Below are 10,651 nucleotides of genomic sequence, written 5' to 3'. Positions count from 1 at the left end.
TCTATGACTTGGAGTTGTTTTTATTAACATAACATTAAAAATAATTAAATTATTTATTTATCATGATTCATTTATTTAATTTACTAAAAATACTCCATCGGAATCTGTTGAATCTCCACACAGACTCCTCTCATTATCAATGCTACTCTCATCTGAGCAGTCATGAGGTGTGAGCTGCTGGAGGCAAGGGGGACAGGGTGTGACACACTGGTCGACACTTTATGTTCACTAGTTCCCAGATGTGATGGGAGAAGGATGCTCTTGCAGGTTGTAATGGAGCTTGCAATATGTACGGTAGTTTGACCTTTCCATATGACGATTCAAAGAGTCATCATCAGGTGGGAAATGGATTGTACACTTATTCTTCAGTTTGTGCCATTTGGAAACTCTGTCCTGCCCGCAGCTCACATCTGCACTCTCACCATAAATGATGGAGAGGACAAATGCCTTCATATCCACTCTGACGCTCTGACCACTCTGACTCACTCCAGGATCTCTCTTGCCTCAGAATTGATCTTTACCTTCTACATTCTTCTTCCCATGCCCTTAGAACCCTGAGGTGTGGTCCCTGCCATTGATGATGAGGTATGATATCTGCAACCTCTTCCGAGAGCATGGCACAGCAGTTGATTAACACATGCATAGTCCACAGACATAGTCCCCAATTGCATTCTTCAACATTCACTTCACCCAGTCAATGACAGGGCTACCTTACTCCTGTCAGCAACTTGACCTTTGGATAGAAACAACTATGAATCTGAACTCGAAGCTAAAGCAAGGAACGCAAACAACGTTGCAAGGGTGAAGTCTACTGTGGAGCAGAGCCTCTAGTGACAGCGCCGCTATAGGAAGCATGTTGAATGCCAGCCAACAAGGATGAAGAAGGATGAGCAGGCAGTTCAGGACCTGCTGGCTGAGCCGTTTGACATCTCTTAACCTACACTGAGGTCGCTACAGTCCGGCCTGGTCGCCTCACCAGAGTTAGTGCATGACCTAAAGACTGCACTTCCAGGTGGCCAAGCTCAGGTTGAAACCTTCCTGCAAGAGCGAGTGTTCACAAAGTTCACGCCTTCACTGAACCATCTACAGGAATAAGAGGCAAAATTTCACTGGAGAAATTATCTGTACACCATCTTCTGCTCATCATTTGAAGATTGGCCATTTGGAGAGATCGGGGCTGGCAGCCCCGATCTTGCAGAGGGATCAGGAATGATCCAACTTGAGTCAGCTTGAGAGGGGAGTGACTCAGGAGTGCCTTTCACTCTACAATGTAGAAGGGTCAATGTGCAAGACTGTGAAGAGCAAGTTGTTAGAGGTCTTCAAGCTAGACCCAGTAAGTGAAAAACCAAGAGACCACGTTAGCCTTGTGGACGTGGGGCTGATCTGGTGGCTTGCCACCCCCAACACCTGAGGACCGTGAGTATCGGAAGCGGGACGGTTCAGAGTACCACTGGGGTGACTACTTGGGTGCTATGATCTTCTCACACCACGCCAACGCATACCTCATCATCCTTATCAACGACATAAATGACCTTCCTTTCAGCATCAAGGATGATGAGCACGATCGTCAGGCAGAAAAACATCCAAAAGGCCCAAATGTTTTACCCAAACCTGAAGACATGTTCCCAGGTGCTGCTGAGTTCAACCAACTCATGGTTAATTCCGAAAACAAGGTCAGGCTACAGAAACTTGTAAAGGAACAGCTGAAAAGACAAGTGGGTCAGGTGCAGGGTGACATCATACTGTGAGGGAGAAACGTCAACCAACCTATGGCAGTAAGTACTCTGGACCTATTGTTCTAGACTGCGAGGACACAGACGTGTGTATGTCCAAGCAGCTTACGTCTCGCAGCAAGTCAGAGGTGATCTGCTGATTAAACACAAGCATGCGTTAATCAACTGCTGTGCCATGCTCTCGGAAGAGGTTGCAGATATCATCATACCTCTCCATGTGATCACTGGCAGTGTTCCACACCTCAGGGTTCTATGGGCATGGGAAGAAGAAGGTGTTGGAGAAGGTGAAGATCAATTCTGAGGCAAGAGAGCTCCTGGGACGAGTGGTCAGAGCGTCAGAGCATCATTTATGAAATTCTTGACCCTAATAGTCTCAGAAACCATGTATTATGCAGCAATGTGGGCAAAACCATTAAAAAGTTCACTTCCAGCTTGGCTGACGGCAGCCAATTTGGATATAGGGCTCTCAAAAAATGTCCCCACATTTTTGTGAGAGGCATCCTGGCTAATTTCTTTCTTTAACCTTTAGAAACAAAACATTCCTTTGCTCTCCATGGTCACGGAACTGCTATATAATATATATAAGTGGCGGGAATGTTTTTCTTCTCTGTGTGTTGTGTGTTATGTGTTGACTATTTTTTGTATTGCATGTCTTTTAAAATGGACCTTGAGTCTAATAATACAAGTTGATGATGATTAAGTCATTTAATATACACATTTGAATGTTGTGTATGACTACAGAACATATATCATTGTGAATGTGAGTGGTAATCAGAAGATATGACCCATCCAATTGTAAATCCTGCATTTTAGAACTATAATCTTTTTGTATTTATTTATTAACACATTGTTTGTCTAGCAATTGGCAGTGTTGCAGAGTTGAAGTAGCCAATGAGCTTAAGAAAGCAAAGTATGCTGAAATGGCTGGAGAGGCAGCACAGCGAGGCTGGAGTACGCGACTAAGGCCTATTGAAATCGGTGCGCGGGGGTTCGTGCCTAGATCTGCTACTAGCTTGCTGACTGAACTGGGCATTTGTGGACGAAGTCTGAGGCAGGCGGTTAGTAACATGTCCTTGGCAGCAGAATGAGCAAGTGAATGGCTGTGGGTAAGGAGAAAACATACTTCCTGGGGTGCAAGCTAAGGTAAGCCAGCTGACTAATGTGCTAACGTGTTTGTTCCGCGGTGCTTATTCTTACATAATATCAGAGAATATCCGCGTCAGTTCGGCCGGCGCAATTAATGAATAAAGATCATAAACATCATAAACTGAATGGCTGTACAAGTGTTCTGAGATACGGCTGCGAACTGGCAACTTAAAAAAAAAAAGTAGTGCCGGTTTGGTGACGGTTCCGTGTCGTGCCGCTGCCGTATCCAGTGGAATAGCCTACATTGACTATAATGGTTTCTAATGTCTTCAGCAAACGTTTTTATTGCCGTGCCACTTCCGTGACGGTTCTGGTGGAAATTGCCCTTCACTCAACATTCCGAAAATATCTATCATGTTGGATAACCCCGATTTTGTGCTCGGGTACTCTTGGAGTTGATGAGATTCTATCTTGGAACTGCAGACAGGATAATCTTGGCCGATTTTCGTCCAGATTCGGCTGCCATGGGAACGCCACCCCGATTATCGTAAGGGGCAAATCTGGCAGGATATTGGGACATTTCTCTTGTAGTGTGGGGTGATCTTTAGGAGAGCAAGTATCCGACATCACGAGGAGACGTCGGATTTCTTGGGTGGCTGCAATTAGAAGAAAGGACCTTACTTTCGATCACATCGAGTCGATGAGAGTGTGTTCACTGCATTTTCACTAGGACCCTTTTCCTTCGCCTTATTCTTCTCAATTTATTTCTTTATTTCTTTATTTCTATCTCGTAATGTCTCCTGCGTCTCTATGTTGCGTATGCCTTGCCTCTGACGACGTTGCCCCTGGCAACCGATAGCCGTGGATGCCATCATGACAGACGGGCTCAAACATAGGGCTCAAACCCCTCCCCTCCCCTCCCCAAAAATCACGTGACTCCTATAATAATGTTTGTAACTGTCCCAGAGACTTGTTGTTTTGGTTATGCAATGTTCCCTATGAAAGTTATTATAAATTAGATTTCCTTTGTAATTCATGAATGTAAATGTTTAAAAAAAGACGTAGTGACGTAGTGACGTAGTTGGTCACGGGACCTGACAGGAATCGCGGGTTATACGCAAGGGACGTAAATAATTCTGTTCACGGTCCAAGAGGCGCACACGGTAATGGTTTATTCGCAGTTGTAATATTAAGTTCATTTCTGTGTTGGGCTTGAGATTTGAGTGTTGTTTGTCGTCCTTTTTTTTAAAATAGTTTTCACGGTGTCAAGCCATACGACTTAATAAAGACATCAGTATGAAGCGTGGCCATTATTCCATTGGACCGGTGCAGTTACAGTGAAAACGTACCGCCAGCATGGCCGACAGTTCGAAGTAAAGAACGGCACGTACCTGTGAAGAAGAGAGGAGGGAAGCAATCGTGGAGCAGCGTTTAACCGGAGACAACGGTGGAAAAGACTCGTTGGCCGATTCACGGAGAAAACGGCAGAGTCGATTCTGGCGCCATTGAGAACAGTAGCGCGATTTCGTCACCAGAGGTCAGCGTTTACCAGCGTAAGGTACAGCTTTGCAAATAATTCCCATACGGACTAGATATTGGTTTGGACGAGAGAGAGGCTCCGCAAACGCTTCAGAACATGTACGATGTCAGTTCATGGAGAAGAATCACTCGGCAGTAAAGTTAAAGAGCAAACTCAGTATCTTCGTGAAGAATTGTATAGATTACGGGAACAATTACAGTCACAGACTGACGATGTGGAAATAGAAAGAATAGAGTTACTCATAGGAGACATTCATGCCCAAATAGAGATATGCAAAATAACAGAGATGGAGCGTACCGGCGCAACTTCAGCAACAGTAGAACCTAGGAAATCTTCACGAGAGAGAAAGTTAACCCCAAAGATGCAGGAGATAAAGCAACAAGAGACCTCTCAGAAGGAGCACATATTCAGTAGACTTTATGAAACCTGGAAAGAACAAGTTAGAGCTGCACGCACCAAACTTAAAAAAGAGTGCTCTGACCAAGATCTTAGTGTCATGATGGATGATGTTGAGGAGCTTGAGACTAAAGTGAGAGGTGTGTACGAGGAAATACGTTCCCAGTCAGCACCTTCTACTGAGATTAGGAGAAGGATGGACTCTTGCACAGCAGTAACATCAGATTTGATGGGGCTACTAAAAGTGCGCATGAGTGAAGTGGGACTAGACGAGTTTGATGCTGAGGCAGAAAATGCAAGACTCCGTACAGTATTGAACAAAGAATATACACAGTCAATATTTGGGACCACAATCACTAAATCTACTGTCAGAAGCCATCTCTCAAACGGTTCATCACAACAGCACAGCATTACAACCAAAAGAGTAGAGTGTGCTGCACAGTTGGCCGCAAAGAAAGCTGAAATGCAGATGGAGGAGGCAATTGCTGCCCAAAAGCAAGAGCTCAAGAAACTGGAAGATCAGAGAGATCTTCAAGTAATGGCTGCTAAGCTTAAGGCCTGCTCTGAAGCCGACTCAGGTGAGGCCTGGGACGAAGACAAAGCAGCATGCAGTGAAGTGGCTAGTTGCCCTCCAGTACCCTGCAAAGAAATAAAAGGTCAACAAACATGTAAGAACAATAACAAAGAACAAGCCATTAACAATTACGACGCATCATTAGCAAAGGCTTTACATGACACTGGTTCTCACCAGACTCCCTGCACCTGAGCCATCAGTCTTCTCAGGAGATTCGCTTAAGTTCTTGGAGTGGAGTACAAGCTTCAAGTCATTAATAGAACAACGGTGCCCCAATCCAGCTGACAGATTATTCTTTCTGCAGAAATACATCAGTGGTGAAGCTCTATCAGTATTGGAAGGAAGCTTCTACAGAAAGGATGATGAAGCCTACGACCAAGCATGGAAAGCTTTAAATACTAGATATGGCCACCCCTTTGTGATTCAGCGTGCATTCAGAGAGAAATTGAGCAGTTGGCCAAAGATTGGCTCAAGAGAGTCTGCGAAGTTGAGACAATTTAGTGATTTTCTGACAGCTTGCAACAATGCCATGCCTTACGTTAAAGGGCTACAGGTGTTAAATGACTGTGAAGAGAATCAAAAAATGCTCCAGAAACTCCCTGATTGGATAACTTCACGCTGGAATCGCTATGCCTCGAAGCAGTTGCAACAGTCTGAAGAATACCCCAGTTTCAAAGAGTTCACTGATTTTTTGGCAGAAGAATCAGAAATCGCATGCAATCCTGTGTCATCCTTTCAGGCCCTGAAACCTACTGAAGAAAGGCTCTTTAGAGACATAAAACAACCAAAGGCTACTGCATTCATCACAAATGTGGAAGCATCAGACAGATCAAATACAGAGATTAAATCATAGTCTTGTTGATAACAGTGCAAATCCTTCAATGGGATTCAAGGAAGCAAACGGCTCAGCTTCATCCTCAAACCAAGTCACATGCACGTGCTGTGGAGAAAGCCACTCCATCCACAAGTGTGAGAAGTTTGTCAATAAACCTGCAGAGGACAAGAAAAGGTTCATATTTGACAATAACCTGTGTTTTGGCTGTCTTAGGAGAGGACACAAATCAAAAGAATGTGAGAATAAAGCTACTTGCAGCATATGCAAAAGGTCTCATCCAACACCACTTCATGAAGACCGTCCGGCTTCTACTGCGCACACATCCTTCCAGGTTAGGCAACCAGAAAGAAACTCATCCTCCCTCTCTTGCATCGTGGACGAAGGCGATGGTGGGAGTACATCCATGATTGTGCCTGTATGGATTTCTTCAACTAGTAATCCTGAAGCAGAGAAATTAGTGTACGCCCTATTAGATACACAGAGTAGCAACACTTTTGTTGACCAAGAGGTATGTGTAAAGACGGGAGCAGAGTTAGAACCAGTTAAGTTAAGGCTTACCACTATAGTGGGAAAGGATTCCATTGTTCAGAGTGAGAGAGCTAGTGGTCTTAGAGTTAGAGGATACTCTTCGTCAAGCTTTATTAACTTGCCACCTGCCTATACCAGAGATTTCATCCCCCTCGAACGTTCCCAGATTCCTGTCCCTGAAACTGCCAAAAGGTGGGCCCATCTAAGTAGTATAGCACAGGAAATGCCAGGACTGATGGATTGTGCAGTTGGACTCCTAATAGGCTACGATTGCCCCAGAGCATTGGCGCCAAGGCAAGTCCTCGCAGGAGGTGATGATGAACCATATGCCATCAAGACAGATCTGGGCTGGAGCATTGTCGGCAGCTCATTGCGCATAGCAAAGTCAACAGAAGTGACAGGTTTGTGCCACCGTGTATCTGTCAAGGAACTGCCTCTATTGACACCAGCCGCAGTCATCAGAGCCCTTGAATCAGATTTCAAGGATACAAAGCCAGGGGAAAAGAACATATCACAAGATGATATACAGTTCATACAATTGCTAAATGAAAGAATAAGTCAAAATGAAGAAGGACACCTGGAAATGCCCCTCCCATTTAAGTCACGCCCACAACTTCCAGAAAATAAGCAACTGGCTCTGGTGCGGATGAAGCACCTAAAAAGAAAACTTGAGAAAAATCCCAAGTTTAAAGAAGACTATGTTAAGTTTATGCAAGGTGTGTTCAAGGATGGAGATGCAGAGAGAGTGGTTGACCAACCTAAAGCAGGGAATGTGTGGTTCATTCCTCACCAAGGGGTCTATCACCCCAGAAAACCAGGAAAAATCAGGGTTGTGTTTGACTGCTCTGCCAAGTATGATGGAACAGCTCTGAATGAACACCTACTATCTGGACCTGATCTCACAAATAGGCTGACAGGAGTGCTCTGCCGATTCCGTCAACACCCAATCGCAATCAGCTGTGATGTGGAGAAGATGTTCCACAGGTTTCATGTAAAACAAGAAGACAGAGATTACTTACGGTTCCTCTGGTGGGAAGTGGGTGACACAAATTCAGAACCGAAGGAGTATCGGATGAAAGTCCATTTGTTCGGAGCAGCATCCTCTCCTGGCTGTGCAAATTATGGAATGAAGTATCTTGCAAGCCAAAATGAAAAGGAGTACCCTATGGCGGCTAACTTCATCAAAAGGAACTTCTACGTGGATGATGGTCTGATCGGTGTAGAATCTGTGGACACAGCCATTAAACTAGTAAGAGAGGCACAAGATGTGTGTGCAAAGGGGAAACTACATCTCCACAAGTTCATTTCTAACTCCAGAAGTGTTTTGGAATCAATTCTTGACAGTGAACGAGCTAGTGAAGTTCAGGATGTGGATCTCAGATGTGATGAACTCCCAGTCCAGGCTGTATTGGGAATCAAGTGGAGGGTAGACAATGACACCCTCTCCTTTAAAGTCACCCTGGATGAGAGACCAGCAACACGGCGAGGCATTCTCTCGACTGTAGCCTCTGTTTTCGACCCACTAGGATTTCTGGCTCCTTTCCTCCTGCTGGGAAAGAAAGTGCTACAGGAAATGTGCCAAAAAGGGATTGGATGGGACGAACCACTGCCCGAAGAATTGAAGCCAAGATGGGAAAGTTGGCTGAAAGACCTAGACAGTTTGCAAAAACTCCAAATCCCAAGATGCCTTGTTCCTGAAAACCTAGGGAAGGTAGAGAGAATTGAGCTGCATCATTTCTCAGATGCGAGCAGCTACGGATACGGTCAATGCTCGTATCTCAGAGTGGTCAGTGAAGGGGAAGTGTATTGCTCCTTGGTCATAGGGAAAGCAAGAGTCGCACCCACTAGTGTTGTAACCATACCTAGGCTGGAATTGACAGCCGCAGTGGTGTCCTCAGCAGTCAGCAGTATGCTGAAGGAAGAGTTGGACCTCCAGATTGACCAAGAGTACTTCTGGACAGATTCACAGGTCGTCCTGGGCTACATTAACAATGAAGCCCGAAGATTTCATGTTTTTGTGGCAAATAGGGTACAACGAATCAGAGAAACAACAAACACAGCAAATTGGTACCATATTGACACTGATCAAAATCCAGCGGATCACGCTTCCAGGGGCCTCAAGGTGATGGAATTGATAAGCTCCAACTGGCTGAATGGACCCAAGTTTCTGTGGGAGAGAGAGATTGTCGTACCAATGTCAAAATCAGAGCTTCTAGTCGGTGATCCTGAGGTCAGATCACAAGTGCTACAAACAAAAGTAGTGCAAGAGGAAATATTTTTGGAAAGACTTAAAGGGTTCTCGAAATGGCACACAGCGCTGAATGTTGTTGCTCGGATCCATAGACTAGCAAAGAGAACCAGAAATGCAGAATCTATAAGCGTGGAAGACAGACGAAAAGCCAGTGTTGTGCTCATTAAGCTGGCACAAAGGGATGCTTTCAAAGAGGAAATGCAAATACTGAGTCATGGTAGCCTGCCATCCAGCAACCCATTGCTCCAGCTGGACCCAGTATTGCAAGATGGAGTTCTCCGGGTGGGAGGACGTTTAAAGAGAGCTTCCTTATCGCATGACGTGAAACATCCAGTAATCCTGCCGAGAGATGGTGTGATCACACGACTGATCCTGGATTACTGCCATGAAAAAACTCAACACCAAGGCAGAGGACAGACCCTCAATGAGCTGCGAGCAAATGGCTACTGGGTTGTAGGTGGGAGTAAAGCTGTGGCAAACCACATTAAACAATGTGTCACATGCAGGAGAGCTCGCAGGCCAACTGAGACACAAAAGATGGCAGATTTACCAGCCAACCGTGTTGATCCTTCGCCACCTTTCTCCTACTGTGGGATGGATTGTTTTGGACCGTTCTACACAAAGCAAGGTCGAAAAGAGAATAAGCGATACGGTCTCATATTCACCTGTCTGTCATCGAGAGCAGTTCACTTAGAGCTTTTGGAAGATCTAACGACTGATGCCTTCATAAATGGCTTGCGGTGTTTCATAGCGATCCGTGGAGCTGTAAGGCAAATCAGATCGGATCAAGGGACAAACTTTGTTGGAGCGAATAATGAGCTCACAAAGGCTTTAAAGGAAATGGACAAAGACAGAGTGGCCTCTTACCTGGCTGAAAAACAATGTGACTTCACTACGAACGTGCCTGATGCCAGTCACATGGGAGGTGTCTGGGAACGGCAGATTAGGACAGTAAGTCCTAATCTGGGTCCTTTCAAAGAGTGTTGGAAGAGTGGATGACGCTTCATTGAGAACCTTCTTGTATGAAGCCATGTCTATTGTAAATAGCCGCCCACTTACCACAGTCAACATCAACGATCCCGGAGGTCTAGAGCCCCTTACACCAAACCATCTACTCACCCTGAAGACCGCTGTCCCACTGCCTCCGCCAGGAAAATTTGTGGCAGAAGATCTGTATCTCAGAAAGAGATGGCGCAGAGTTCAATATCTGACAATTTGCAATTCTGGAGTAGATGGAGGAAGGAATACCTGGCAAACATCACCAGCAGACAACATTGGAAGTCTGCAAGACGAAATGTGAAGACCGGAGACATTGTCATTCTCAAAGAGGAAAGTACTCCCCGCAATGAGTGGAGACTTGGAAGAGTTCTTCATGTTTGTAAAGATGAAGATGGCTTGGTCCGAAAGGCCACAGTACAAATAGGTGATAGAAAGCTAGGGAAAGCGGGGCATCGACATGCTAGTCCATCCATTCTTGAACGACCTATTCATAAGTTAGTTGTACTTGTAGAAAACAATTAAGATGTGTCAGAGGAACTAGTCTCTAGATACCTATGTGAAGAGTTAAAAAATGTCATTGTGACTTCAGAGTTAATTTAATTTTTTTTGGTTTGAGAAATTAATTGATTTATTCAAATGTATGTTTGTCGTGAATCAATAATTTGGTGGGAGTGTAACTGTCCCAGAGACTTGTTGTTTTGGTTATGCA

The sequence above is a fragment of the Micromesistius poutassou genome, assembly GCF_964030765.1.
Source record: "Micromesistius poutassou genome assembly, chromosome: 14".
NCBI classification, from domain to species: Eukaryota; Metazoa; Chordata; class Actinopteri; order Gadiformes; family Gadidae; genus Micromesistius; species Micromesistius poutassou.
This window is presented reverse-complemented; position numbering follows the sequence as displayed.